The sequence below is a fragment of the Cupressus sempervirens genome, chromosome 2 (genome assembly GCF_028749045.1).
Source record: "Cupressus sempervirens isolate cs-2001-9-10 chromosome 2, ASM2874904v1, whole genome shotgun sequence".
Classification (NCBI taxonomy): domain Eukaryota; kingdom Viridiplantae; phylum Streptophyta; class Pinopsida; order Cupressales; family Cupressaceae; genus Cupressus; species Cupressus sempervirens.
Window position 1 is genome coordinate 110,651,497 of NC_143119.1, and position 15,422 is coordinate 110,666,918.

At 35.7% G+C, this 15,422-nt stretch overlaps 1 pseudogene; it reads right to left on the reverse strand.

The window, feature by feature from the left end:
- On the reverse strand, positions 1-13,483 carry LOC149571270 (G2/mitotic-specific cyclin S13-7 pseudogene; annotated as a pseudogene).
- Positions 13,484-15,422: the final 1,939 nt, after the last annotated feature.

Consider the following 15,422-nt stretch of genomic DNA (forward strand, 5'->3'; position numbering starts at 1 on the left):
TTATTTTTTAAATTGTGCAGGCAGCTTTGCAGGACTCATTAGGGCCACACTGCCAAACTGAGGTGAAGTGTACTTCTTAAAAACCATGTCAAATTCACTTCGTGCCAAGTTCCGGTGAAATAAAACAATCAATCTAGCACACTCTTTGAGGTCTGCTACACTATAGCCTGTATAACGTTTAAGTGTTTCATTCCAGATTGATTCCTTTTTCAAAGCACACTGAGCAGTAGAAACTGCTATAGCTGCAAGCATTGATGGTTTAAACTCGGTCATCACATAACGGAGTAGGCTTAGTTCTAAGAAAAAGAAGACCACATTTTCCATCTCTTGGTCGGAGCCAGTTGCCTTTAGAAACCTTATGGCAAATACATATGGAGTAGGGACTGAGATATGAAATTTGAGCTTATTGAGCATTGTCTTTTCCATAGTCAGTATCTGCGATCTCGTACATTGTTCTTCTGTTATGTAGACAAAATCATCCATCTCTAGGGGCAAAACTTCTTCATATTTGGAAGCAACAAACATTGCGGTGATACTCACTAACTGTAAATTTCTCTTTGGTACAAATTCAATGGAAAGATATCTATCAAATACGTTTGAGGCAAGAAATAATGTCTCTAGCATCATTTCAAATTTCCTATGTACCTCAATCAACCAGTCAATAACATCTCCTCTCATCTTCTCATTGATCTCCAATTGGGAGGGCATATAGTTTGGCACACAACTCGTGCTCTCAATTTCGTGGTAGAACTTGTAAATATCCTCCACATACTCAACCACTGCAATCTGATTCCCAAGGTCCCCTTCATCAATGTTTTGGCAAGAAGTTTTCTGGAGTCCGTTCAGCATCCCTTATGCCACAAAATGCCTGTGGTACTTCTCATGGTGCAACAGTTGCTTGGGTTATCACTGTGGGATTTGACATAGAAGCCTCCTATGACAAAAAGAAGAGAAATTGCCTTTCTCTTTCTCCATAAAGTTAATGCACATCAATCCCCTCCTCTCAATTTTCCAAGTAAACATCTCCATTTTCTGAATATACCGCTCAAGCCCCTTTGGCACTCCTTGATTCTATGAACCTTCATAACAATCCCAATTTGGATACTTTACTTCTCCAATTCATTTTTGACATTCAAACTCCAGTTGTGAAAACTATAATAGGGACATTGATGGTATATTTAAAAGTTTCTTCAAGGTAGTTAGCATGGCCAATAAGATCAACCCTCTTAGCAATCTATTGTAGATTAGTCGAAATTAGATGGGCCCCAAAGTGGGTCCAGCTAAAAAAAATTTCATTTCCGAACAACTGAAACCTAAATTGATCTATTCATTATCTCAAACTAATTAGAATCAAATTTGACCACTGAAAACAACTTTTAAAACTCATTTTACCACTTATCTGCAAACTATGAATTTGGTGCCAGGAAGTCCTTTGACTGGCTTTAAAAACTGATCTAAACTTATGACCAAGCTCTGAAAATTGGGACACTGATTCTCCGTTCCACACACTTGCACCCTGTCGAATCTCATCTCATGATGAATTCGGGATCAAAAGATATTTGCTGTCAAAGTTGACTTCTCAGAACTGCCTGCAAGAAAACATGTTAGAAAACACTAAATTGGGTTCAGAATTAGTTTCAAAAACTGGGTAAACTAACACTTGGGGAGACGAAAACTTGGGTGTTGGTTCACTGTCACGAGGTGAGTTCAAAGTGGGCTACTTGGATTTTGCAAATTGGAAACACTGACAAAAAACATTTTTTGTGAATGGAATTGACCTGGGAAAGTGTGCAAATGGATTCGTCAAGACCTAAAAATTGGCACACTTAAAAAATTTTCAGAGGACAACACAGTGGTACAATCCATTCAATCTCACCTATCATAGATTAGGAGTTATAACATCACGAATAGGGGTGTGCCAAACCATCTGCACTTTGACACCAGTAAAAAGATAGAAATTCCATTTGGAATCCCATTTGAAAACTGATCAAACGGATTCATTATAAGTTGAAACTTGAAACATAACAAGTCTCTGACCACTACAATACAACGCAAAAGGAATTTTATTATTTTGGTCACTTGGATCAAAGTTATAGCACGTCAAATAGGGCTTTCCAAAATTATGTGCAATGTGCATCAGCATGAAAACAGTAAACTACCAACTTTGAGGGATTCAAAACCTAATCAAACGGATTCAAAACAACTTGAAATTTGAAACATAGGTTTTTGGGTATGGACACTAGATACTCCCAAAGTGGCGGGCGATGAAACATTTCTGGGTGCGAGATATTCAATCACAAACATAGCCTTCTAACACCTTTTGACACGATAAAATGCAGATTTGAAATTTGCTCAAAATGAGACTTCACAGAATGGCCCAGAATGGTGATTTAACTTCATGGAACAGGTAGACACACTAAATGGAAGGTGTTAGAAGCATTGAACACCTTACGGGGCTCAAAAGTACAATCAGGTACAATCTCATTTAAAGCATTTATAGGGCTTGATTTTCTCAACATTGCTCAAAATTGGGCCTTCAATTTTGAGCGCCAACACATAGCAATACTAGCAGACCCCGACCCCCCTGGCCCTAGACCCATCAGGAACCCCTGAGGCAAACCCAACACTCATCGCAGGAGAAGCACCAGAGCCAATAGGATGAGAGGAAGACGCAACACCACCCACCGCACCCGCCACAACCGGCGCGAAAACAACATCCCCGACCAAAGAGATCACGACAGGAGCAGTCACAGTTTGAATTCGCCCTTAGGCGGGAACACGGGCAGGAGCAGGAGGCATAGTGAAAATCTAAAAAAAATTAAAAACAAGATTCTTGTTAATGTTTATACAATCCCAATTTTTATTTGGAAAGGAAACAATTTTGGGTCAAGATAGCTAATTTTTTCTCTATAGTTTTTAAAACTACATTGATAAGTGTTAGTGACTTTAATATCCCTATCTTTCTAGTGAAGAATATCTTTGCAACAAAAAAGAAGAAGATGTATATAGCTCAATACACCAATAGGTATCTTATTAATTAACCTGTTGTTTAATTATCAACCAAAGATATATGTTCTTGGATGATCTCAATACCATATGTACATCTAAGCACTCCTTAAGTTATCTAGAAGTTGTGTAAAGAAACTAACTGATTTTTTTTTATAACTAGAATGTCAACAATGTTGAAAATGAACCTATCTACATTGTAATGACAACGAGTCATTGATTAATTTACTCAAAAATGGTTATGGGTGATTTCCTATTGTGGCTACATTGCAACTTAAGACACAATCTAATTTTAACAATGTTATTAACTGATGATATGAAATTAACTCAAGATTAATAATCATAACAATTAATCTATTACACAACTAATAAATTAACTAAAATTCAAAGTAACAATCTAAACTATAAAGAGGATAGTAAAACCTTAGGTGGTCCTTGATTGAGTGTTGTAACCTTTGATTGTGCATCATAATACTATGTCTAATTCATAATTGGTAATAACGACACAAGTGATATTTTCTTAAGAACCTTAGACTCTAACATGATCTAGAATGTATACATGTAATGAGAGTGGGTTGCCTAAGACTAAACAACCCACTAACATTTGTTAATCCTCCATAAAAAATAAAGATGAATCATTGTCCTCCAAAACTAGAATTCACAATCTTAGTAACAGAAGTCACATTTCCAATCAAACTCTCACTACATATAAAGATAAGAAAATAAAGGATATAAGAAGGAAAAATAATCACTATAAATCATATTTATTAATTCTCCTTCAAGGCCATTTATTCTCTAATGAAAATGTCAATAGATTGAACATATGGCCACTCTTATTCTTGATAATTGCACTATGCTCCACACTTCATTACTATGTACCTTGTCACGTATAGGGTATATAATGTTGTGGGTAGTTACTTTGGTTGTAAATCAACATTTGGTCTTTTTACTACATGTTAGTATCTTAAATATCCATTCATTCACATCGCTACCATTTCTAGCACTATGAGATCATATCATCCAAAAACTTACTTGCATTTGTTATATGGCATATATCATCCATAAAACTAAAAGTATAGAAAAGTTCAAGACCAAGTCTTAGAAGCATATCATGTGTTGTAGAATATGAAATAAAACAAAATCTGACTCCATTAAAAAGGTTGAGTATTATTTGTTCACCTTCTTTTGGTGTGCCCACATCTTCCCAACACTTTCCAGTAAGGCTTAAATGGAAGAAAAAAGTAAATAAAACATGCATAATTATCTTATTGTTGAGTCATCTCTATGGCCTAGGGACACTCTTTTTGGGTATTTAGTGGTTATCATTCAAAGATAGATTCTATCACAAATGGATGCTCAAGATTTTAAAACTAAAAGGAAAGATTTACTTACAAGCTATGTGAATGATTTTGTATTTTTTAATTATTTTCCAATCAACTAGATTAATATAGGAGTTCTCGAGATAGACTCTCATTTATTGCAAAGTGACATAGTGCAAGGTAGGAGAGTCCCCAAAGGAGATGTCCTAGCCCCCATCAAACAACCACACATCAAAATATAAACAATAAGACAGAGACTTAGATCCACACAATGCCAGTTCTCATAATAAGATTTTCATCCAACATGCCCAACTATAAGGCCTTCCAAGTTATGACCAAATACATCAACAATTACAACAAAAGTTATGCAAGATCATGCAAGATCCAGACCACTAGCTAGCCTAGATCTGCAACCTGATAGAGAGCTCTAAGAAGAATCTCAACTTGTGCTCACAAGCCACCAAGCAACCTTCTTATTTTCGAAGCCACACTTAACTTCTAGCTTTGCTCAAACTTCGCTCCTTTGTTACTCATCTTCTCCTTGCTAGATGACATCTCACAAAATTTTGATGCCTACAACACTACCCAAGCCCTCCTTAAATACTTGCACAACTGTAGGTCGGCCTATTGCAATTACATTAATTAAATACATTCTTACATTAAATACATGACATAAATAAAATACTCGGGATAAGCCCCAAATTTACAAAGCATAACTAACTCATAAGACCACATAAGAATACACACACTTAAGACATAGGTCCATGTGCCAACCAACCATCCAAATCCAAGAGCCTACACACCAAATCCCTCAGATCAAAGTCACAAAATAATCTCTAAAGCTCATCCAATAATTAGGAACACATTACCAACAACCACTAAAATGGCTCAAACTCCAAGACGATGACTCCAAACATCACGCACACTTAAGGAAAGGTTCCCCAAGATGCCTCAAACAGATCCCCAACCTCGCGAATCATAACTCCACAAACTTGAGCACAAAGCCCCTACATACAGAATTGTTGACTTCCTTAGGATGCTTCTACATCAAACACCCCAGGTGAGAAGAAAATATATTCTTAATAGCTAGAAGAACATCTTTTAGGGTTCAACACATAAACCCTGAACCGGTTCTTTACATAAATGTCCTCCATCACATCAACTTATACACTCTTGCCTTTGTTATTCTTCTACAACTTCTTTTCTGCAACTGTCATCTTTACATTTGTCTTTGGTGCATAACAAGTTTGTTTCACTAGTACATTTGGGTTCATTTTTCAACCTTTATTGGTTGAATTTTTGACCCAATTTTTGACCAACTTTCGACCAACCCGTTGGTCGATATTTTTTTGGTCAAAATTTCGACCAACTCACTGGTTGGTCGAAATGTCGACCAATCTATTGGTCGAAAACCTACCAAAGCCATTGTGTGGGTTCAAACAGGAATTGGCCAAAATTTCAACCAACAAATGTAGAAAAAAATTGCATGTTGGTGGAAATTTCGACCAACAAAGGTGGAAAAAAAATTTAGGCATTGGTGGAAATTTCGACCAATGAAGGTGGAAATTTTGACCAACAAAGGTGAAAAAAAAATTAAGACGTTGGTGGAAATTTCTACCAATGAAGGTGGAAATTTCGACCAACAAAGGTGGAAAAAAAATTTAGACGTTGGTGGAAATTTCGACCAATGAAGGTGGAAATTTCGACCAACAAAGGTAGAAAAAAATTTGGGCGTTGGTGGAAATTTTGACCAATGAAGGTGGAAATTTCCACCAACAAAGGTAGAAAAAAATTTAGGCGTTGGTGGAAATTTCAACCAACAAAGGTAGGAAAAATTTAAGCGTTGGTGGAAATGTCCACCAACAAAGGTAGAAAAAGCCCAGGAGTTGGTGGAAATTTCAACCAATGAAGGTGGAAATTTCCACCAACAGCTGGGTGTAAATTTTTTTCAGGCATTCTATAAAATAGTTCACATGTGTTGCTTATGATATGACATTTTACATGCATCCTACACTCTCTCATCCAGCTGATGATGGATTACGCAAAGTGATCTAAAATCATGATTCAAAAAAACACACAATCAAATCCAAAATGAACTTGCACTACAAATGGATTGTGGAAATCTGATATTGTTAATTTTGCATGCATGTCTACTAGGACAAATGTATGTTTAAGTTGTGATTGTCCTGGTAGACATGCATGCAATTTTACCAATATCAGATTTCCATAATCCATTTGTAGTGCAAGTTCATTTTGGATTTGATTGTGTGTTTTTTAGCATCATGGTTTCAGAGGACTCTACATAATCCATCATTAGCTGGATGAAAGAGAGTGTAGGATGCATGCAAAATGTCATATCATACGCAAGGCATGTGAACTATTTTATAGAATGCCTGAAAAACACCGACAGTAACTAATATGAAGAATATATAATTAGTTATATGATTGAGACAAATCATGTACCAGTGAGTTGGTCAAAATTTCAACCAAAAAGTTTTTGACCAATGGGTTGGTCGAATTTGGTCAAAAATTGGGTCAGAAATTCGACCAATAAAGGTCAAAAAATGAACCCAAATGTACTAGTGCAAGTATGCTCGCCAAGTTGACTCTTTGAGTTTAGTCATCAAGTCACTCCACCAAATTGCCTCATCAAGGTCAATTGTTAGGTCCGCTCATCGAGCTTGCTCACCAAGTCAGCTTGCCATGTCATGTCTCTAAGTGGCCTCGCTAAGTCAGCTCACCAACTTGCCCCACCAAGTTGCCACTTTAAGCCCAATCACCATGTTAGATCGCCAGGCCGGCTCCCCAAGTTAGCTCGCCAAGCTGACAATTGAAGTACGCTCACCAAGTTGACTCTCTAAGTTCACTCACCAAGTCCACCCCCTAAGCCAACTCTCCAAGTTAGCTCACCAAGTCACCCCCACTTGCCCCACCAACTCACCACTTTAAGTCGACTTGCCATGTCAGCTTGCCAGGCCGACTCCCCTAATCTGAACTCCTTATACAGAAATAAATTTTATAATCAAAATCTACAAATCACGTGTATTTGTTCATTGACATTTTTGCATTTTAAAGTTAATACTAGCACCACCTTTGACTGAAGATAACCACCAAATGTTTGTTGAATGAACATAGTCACATGTGCTATTGGATGAATGGCTTCCTCTCCACCAGCTTCATCAAGGCATATCGACTGCATAGTATCAACTGCAAATCTAAAAGGAAAAAGAAAAACAAGATATCAATCTGTGTGTGCGCGCGCACATGCAAGCATGCATGCGTGTGCCATGTAAGTATGTTTAAGCACATCAATGGAGATTAATTTTTGTGTGCACATAATTTGTAGCATATCCTTTCATACTCCTTTCTATGAGCATTTCTATCTTGATATATGTCGGTATGATTTAAAAATTGAAAGACTCTAAGCACTTTGCAATTCATGTTACCTCAAAAACTCATGAGCATCTTCCTGTTTTCCATATCCAAGGTTATTGCCAATGTTTTTAATTCTAGAAAGTATTCTAATTGGTGATAAGGCACCATCTCCTCCTCTCACCCTTGAGACAAGAAACTCAAGCTCACACATGAAGCACCAGTCTTTCTTCTAACTGAGCAGACCCAACAAATAGTATAGGTTATTGTTTTTGCAAGCCGCAACTAATATTGCAATGCCTGTGTCTAAGGATAAATCTACTGAGAAATGATAACATACATTTTTGAGAATGCGATCCATGGAGTAGATAGGCTACAAGAGGTTTTGTGTATATCAGGCACTGAAGCACCACATTAGCAAAGCAACTGCCAATAGACCAGTGGAAAGGCAAAGATCATGAATAACAATATACCAAGAAACTAATTCTTTACATTTAAAAATTACAAGAATTCACAAAAAATATGTACCCTAACCCCTCCCCGAATTGAACCTACAATTTAACCTATTATACTTATATTTCAATGTAAATGACACAAGATTACAAATCAACTCATGAAGATATTATCATTCTACCATTCTGAACTTTGAGATTGATTTTTCTAACAGTTATTTGGATTGCCATAGACCATAAAACAAAAGGGAAAAGTATGTGCTCTCAAATAGAATAAAATGTTGGCACATACCTGTCTTCCACATTCCAATTCCAATGGACAAAGTCACCAACACAGATATTATGCCGAGTTATCGATAATAAATTCTAATGCATACATTCAAATGGAAAATATGAAAATAAACAAGTGGAGCAGCCTCAGTTATTTACCTTTGTGAACACCCAGTTTAGGGAAGACTCTAGTGCATGTTCTTGCTATGCTGCCTATGTACCTTTCTATGCAATAGTGTTCTCTCTCACATGTGGGGGCACGGGAGACAAGGAGGCTCCTTTTTTGTCTCCTTGGCTATGCAATAGTTCTGCAACACCCTACCCCCCTCTCTCTCTATGCAATAGTTCAAAGGTATAATCCACATTTGAAATGTGGAAAGTTACCAAATTTATTCTAGTTTACTCTCTTTTGTTCTTTTTCATGTAACAGGAGACCCTGTAGTAATGGAGTTGTGTTTCCCTAGCACATGATCTAATTCATCATTCAATGCAAGACCCTGACCAAGAAGCTCCTCGTCCCTGCATTAAATTTGAAATAAAGGTGAACCAACTAGATAATGGGCTAATAAAACATGCTTTATTGCTAGTGAGAAGCATTAAAAACTAGTTCACTTTGCATTTGTAACCTTGGGCAGGGTCTTAGCAATATGCTCACATTGAACCTTTGATGTAAAGGAGAAGTACACAAGCTCACAACCCTCAGGAAGGCTTTCTTAGATAAGAAGTTTCTGAGTAGACACAAATCCTCACTAATAATGCTGCTACGATTTTCTTATTTAAATCCAAACAAAGTTGTATTATCTTGGGTAGAGGAGACTATTGTTGTTTGTGGTTAAGGATCCTTTAGGTCAGTAGAATCACATGCAAACTGGATGTGACATTGCAGTAAGCAAACTATAATAAGAGCTAGGAGCTTGCCTAGTGATCAAGGCTTGAGACTAGACACTGCATGAATTATTTGTAGGCATTTGAGTCTCAAGCATCACTAGCTCAAAATCAAACTGAAAAAGAAACTTGGCAAATAAAACTAAATAAAAATAGTATTCTTGAATAAGCATCAACATTGTATGAACAATACCATTACAATGCACTATACTTGGTACAAATATATTGTTGGTTGAATATAAAGAACATTGGTGGTGAATTCAAGTCCAAGCTGCAAAAGCAAAGACATTTACATAAAAACTAAGCAACCTTGTCTAGCAAGAAAAGATATATAGAGATTTTCGACTAAAATTACAAATTGACGCTAAAAAACTTAAACCATAAGAATTATTCTATAGAATAATAAAGAAGAAAGATGAAGAATCAAACACCTAAATGATACAATGTTGATGCAGTTTCAGAAAGATCATCCGAAAGACATCATATGCTTAGGCTGAAGGAGGTTTGAGATTCATTACTACACTCGGAATGGGCTCATCTTCAATCTTCTGAAGACTGAAGATGAGCCCATTCCCGAGTGTAGTAATGAATCTCATATAATGCAACAAAGAAATAACATCAACGAGAGTAACCATGCCATCTCTTAGCATTCTCAATATTTCCATTGACACATAAAGAACTGGGCTACACTTCACAATGCCAAAACCTTGAGTAGAATTCACTATGGGAAGAAGCAAGTTATGTTCCCTTGGCAAGTGTTAGCTAGCAATCATTTCATATAACACTTATAAAAGAATTCCTAAAGCTAACCACATTTTGAAATGAGATAACAACTGATATATCATTTCAAACTCAATTTATTCCTATTTGTGCATAACAAATTCGCATAAAATACTGAGCAACCCCACTGCTTTAATATCAACATTTTCTCAGCAAAAACCTAGAAAAGCTTACCTCTGCATTCCTTATTCATGATTCTAATAACGCAAAGTAGTCTTGTTGTTGGCAGATATAAACTAAAGTCTGAAGGATACAATGTTAGAGCAGCTTCAGAAAGATCTTCCGAAGGACATGATATGCTCACGCTGAAGGAGCTTTGAGGTTCCTTACTACAGTCTAGAATGGGCTCATATTCAATCTTCTGAAGATTGAAGATGAGCCCATTCCTGAGTGTAGTAATGAATCTATAACCTTGACACCCATCTCTTTGCAAACTTGCACACAGGCTTTAGAATACTAATGAAACAATTCATTTGTCCATACTATTGGAGCAAAAATACTACTGTAGAATCCAAAAAAGTTAGGCCAAATAGGTAGATTACAAAATCATGAAATTGTGAACCATTACACACACACAAGAAGAATAGTACCTTGAAGCACTACTAATCAAATCTTCATTAACAGGTGGGCAACTTAAAAAAATCAAGCATGTCGACTCTGAGAGGTCCTAATTTGTTTACCCCAAACTCAAATTAGATAATTGTCATCATAAAAATTGAAATATTTGTATCTTTCAAATGAAATTGAAGAATCTAAACACAAAATACTGATGAAAATTGTACTTGGAGATAGGTTGCCATTCTCTTAATGTTCTCAATGTATTCAGGAAGTGGTACATGAGGACCTAATCCTGAGGGGTGAGGATCCAAAGAATCATTTCCACCGAAATATACAATGATTAAAAAGGCCCGTTGAACTGCATCCTGGGTGAGCCAAAGCAATAAATATATTAGACTGAGAATATCCAACATTTTCATATAGAGTAGCTGCAACACCAATCTCATAAAACCTATAAGGCAAGCATGAATCTCATAATCATAGGTAGTGTTACTATTTACAGCTATTGAATAAATATGTTGACAACATACAATATTTATAAATATATCAAACTCTACGAAATACTATGCAGTAAAAAGCAATAATAAAATAACTGTGCTAGTGGTGCATAGTTACATGATAGATCCATTTTTACTTATGAACAAAAAGAAACAAATAATAAACAACCCAACATATGTAGTTTTTCTGCAACATGGTGTTAGTCCTTTCCCATTATCTTTTTTCCAATAATTCCAACAAATGCGTGCAGTTGTGATTAATCCAAGCAAGACCTGCCGTAAATTGCCTAATGGAGATCACACAAATCTGATATATAATTTGATAGCTGTAACATATGATCCATGAGAGAAATTTAGCTTAAAAGATGCACTTTCTAAGACTTCTATAAACTCAAGTTTGAGGATCCATGTAGTATCCATGGAAATATGTTTGTAAAACTACTGTATTGCAACTGGAACAAATTCATAGTAAAAAATTTAGAAAGGAACTTGAAGAACATACTAACCACTCATCTTCATCATGTTGTCCAGATGAACAGCTTCAGTAGCCATATGTTGAGATAAATGACTCTAATTGGCTAAATAACTGAAGATTTGCACCTTGACAAGTACCCCACATTTTCCCTGCACTATTGGTCTGCTATGAAACACAACATACTTCCTGTGGGGTGTATATAAGTATGCTCACCAAGTTGACTCTTTGAGTTCAGTCATCAAGTCACCCCACCAAAGTGCCTCATCAAGGTCAGTCTTGAGGTCCGCTCATCGAGCTTGCTCACTAAGTCAGCTTGCCATGTCGCGTCTCTAAGTGGCCTCGCTAAGTCGGCTTGCCAACTTACCCCACCATGTTTAATTTTGAAAATAACGTCTAGTTACCAAAAATTGACATATTATGTCAACAATTAAATGGAAAACAAAGTAAGAAGGTACAAAAAATACCTTTTGTCCTCCTACTACTTTGATACTATGTAGACCAAAAAATTTAGTGATCAATGTGCTTTCATAAGTATGAACATGATTATAGTAATTTGGTAGCATACGAAGAAGTACCTGTAAAATGGTCACACTGGTAAACAATGAAGAAAAGAAAAACAATAGGATGCTGAAACCTTGTGGAACATTAAGGCAAACTGAGGAATCCCACAATATAAAATTTGTGTACCTTACAACTAGCATTAGTTGGCTACCACACCTAAATGTATAGCTTAAAGGACTTGTTTAGTTACAACTAGCATCTTAAGATACAAAGATGCATCAATTGCCAAGGATGCTGACAAAAATTGCCAAATAAACTAAGAACAATAACTCCCACTTTCTTCGACTAATTGAAAAAATTGCATAGATGAGACTAAATTAGTATGCATGGTGTTTAAAATGTAAATCTCTTGTACACCCAAAACCAAGTGTGGCAAATTCAAAATTTTGTGAATCCAATATGTCTAGGGACAAACACACAAACTCAACAGTATATTTCAATACAGTCTTCTTCAATAACAAGAAATTGACTAAAAATAAAAACACATTTTAAAATCATATTGTTTTCATCATTCAAATATTACACATATACATTTTTCATTCTCTTGTTAGTTTGACTCTGAATTTCTTGTTAGCAAAATCAATAAACATTACAAGGCATATCCATATAAATGTAAAATATTGAGCAAGTTAGTAGTCATATGCGTGAATATGCAAATAAATATGCGAACCTGATTCCCAATTGCAGATTGAGCATTAAGTCATAATTTCTGTGCCCTTTATAGATAATTTCACCGGGTCTCTTACTTTCATTTGGCTGGCATTTATGCCCTCTTTTCACAGCCTTGGAAGGAACATTTATTCTAGATACCTCATTAATCAAAACTCCTTGAACATATTCTCTCTTGACAGCAGATTGCACAGGAAAAATTTTGGGATCACAAGTTCTGACACCCTCATCATTATCATCAAATTCCTCACTACTTGAGCTTCTTATCCCATAAAAGGAAAAGGTTCTTACTATTCTGGATTCAAGGGTTTTTGAGGATGTTGTTTCGGAGCTAGGGTCATAATAAGTATTCAAATAAACTTCAAAATCAGACATAGAAGAGCTTCTCTCCTTCCAACAAGATTGCTCATCAACAGAGAGATCGTCATGCTGATCCACATTGGAAGGCAAGGATTCCAAAAGGTGGCATAGTCTAATCTGATTGCCACGTGCAGGATAAAATGTACCTTTCCCATCTTTGAGCCCCTTACTCCAAGTCCCCATATAACAACTCCCATCTGCCCATCTGTAGACTCCATGGCCATGCTTCAACCCATCAAGCCATTGCCCATCATATTTATCCCCATTGGTCTGACTCATAATCCCTATTCGATCATGGGTTTCCAACATATCTTCTAACTTATCATAAAAGGAAACAAGGTTAAGCCTGCTAAGGTTGGCATGGAAATCTAGCTTCTCTTTTTCTTCCTTGAAAATCACTTCTTTGAAGGCATCATAGTATACAATCTTCATCCTCACACATCTATTTCTATAATCTCTTAGTCTTGCCATGTGTCCTGCTTCCTCTAATTTCACCATTTCTGCCTTTAGCTTATTGATGTTCTCCATGAGCTTTTCCTACACCTCCCCTACCAGTCTCAAGAAAAGACTAGCCTGGTAAGAAATAAAAAGAACAATTCTCAGTACATATTAATTTAACAAACAAATTGTGCATCACAAAGATTTTCATAGTTAAACTCAGTTTCATATGTACCAATTTACTATGGACTAATGTTTTCTACTTATGTATAAATATATTCCAACTATAAGACAATTATTAGGATTCAATTATATAATTTTTGAATCCAATCTATTGATTCATTTACATGAATAAATGATCGACTGTATATAAAAATCTATGACTTTTTAGTTGAATTTATGAACACATTTCTCAAGAGCAACTATATACAAGAATCTCTCTCATGAGAATGATGGTAGTAGATGGATGCAATAAAAAGACAAATAAAGAGGAAGGCAATAAATGGACAAGTTATTATGGATTAGTTAAGTGGGTTCTTATCACCGATTACTTATGAAAAATAGACCAACAAATTTAACTGAAAAACTACACAATTAAATTCTAGTTCTAGAAGTATCATAATTTAACTTGCTATGAAAAAATATCAAAACTTTACATACTAAACAGATAAAAGTAGTTTTCATTTTAGAAATTATAAAAAATAAATTAAAATATAGATCAAAGTCTAAAGGCTAAATCTTCCATTCACTCTTGCAGGTTACATCATGGATCCAATGATAGGCTTCCAAACCTAATTGCTAAGTAATCTGTAATTCTCTTCAGCTGGCTGAATTAATAATTTAACACTAAATTCTATTCTTCTAGACCCAATTTTGCTCTTCTATCGAATCAAGCAAGTGAAAACTAAATTCTATTTAGGAAATTGCATTATGAGTACAATGAAGGATTAAAAAGTTCTTAAAAAACCAAGCAAGATGACAAATTAGAGGGCATATTGAAACTGGCCTCCATCTTTGCTTTTTTGGCTTGCAAATAATTAAAAAGTAAGATGAATAATGTCAAGAAGCTTAATTGAATTCCAAGCCCAAGAGCATCTAGTTGGACTTCCATGGTAGAAGAAGGTGCACCTTGTGATAAGGGAAGCATCGAAAGCCCTTCCAAGTTAACACTTCTTGTGTCAGCATGGAAGATTGCATCATACCCAATGTGATTTGAAATATTAGCTTGATCTTGGGTAGTAAACAGGGAATTCAATAAGAATGGTTGCAAACACAGAATTCAAGAAATGAATTTCATTGATATGTGTAACATTTTAACTGATGATAAAAAACTCTATAAAATTACCAGGAGTAAAGGAACTTCCTCGATAGGAAGCTCTGCTCTAAGATCCCCTTGAGCTACCATAGCCTAAAGAAGAGGAAGGAAGAGAAAACTATTAGAATCCTAAACAACATACAAATACCATAAAAAAATCAATACATGCATAACTTGAATGAGTGTGGCTAAAAATGAAGGTGGCTATGACCATTCACATGCAAGCAGTGTGTAAATGCTTGTCATAAATAAACTAAATGAAAGAAAAAATTCAATAATGTCTAAGGGACCACTAGCATACAAATATCAAAAAACCTCCAAGGAATTACTTTCATAAAACTATAAGCTTATACAACTGTATATTGTAGGTAGTAGTAGATAGAAGAAAAGGGAATAGAAACATAGGAACAAGGATCCAAGAAATTTTTTATTCTAGAGAATCAAATGGGGCACTAGCATTCAAGA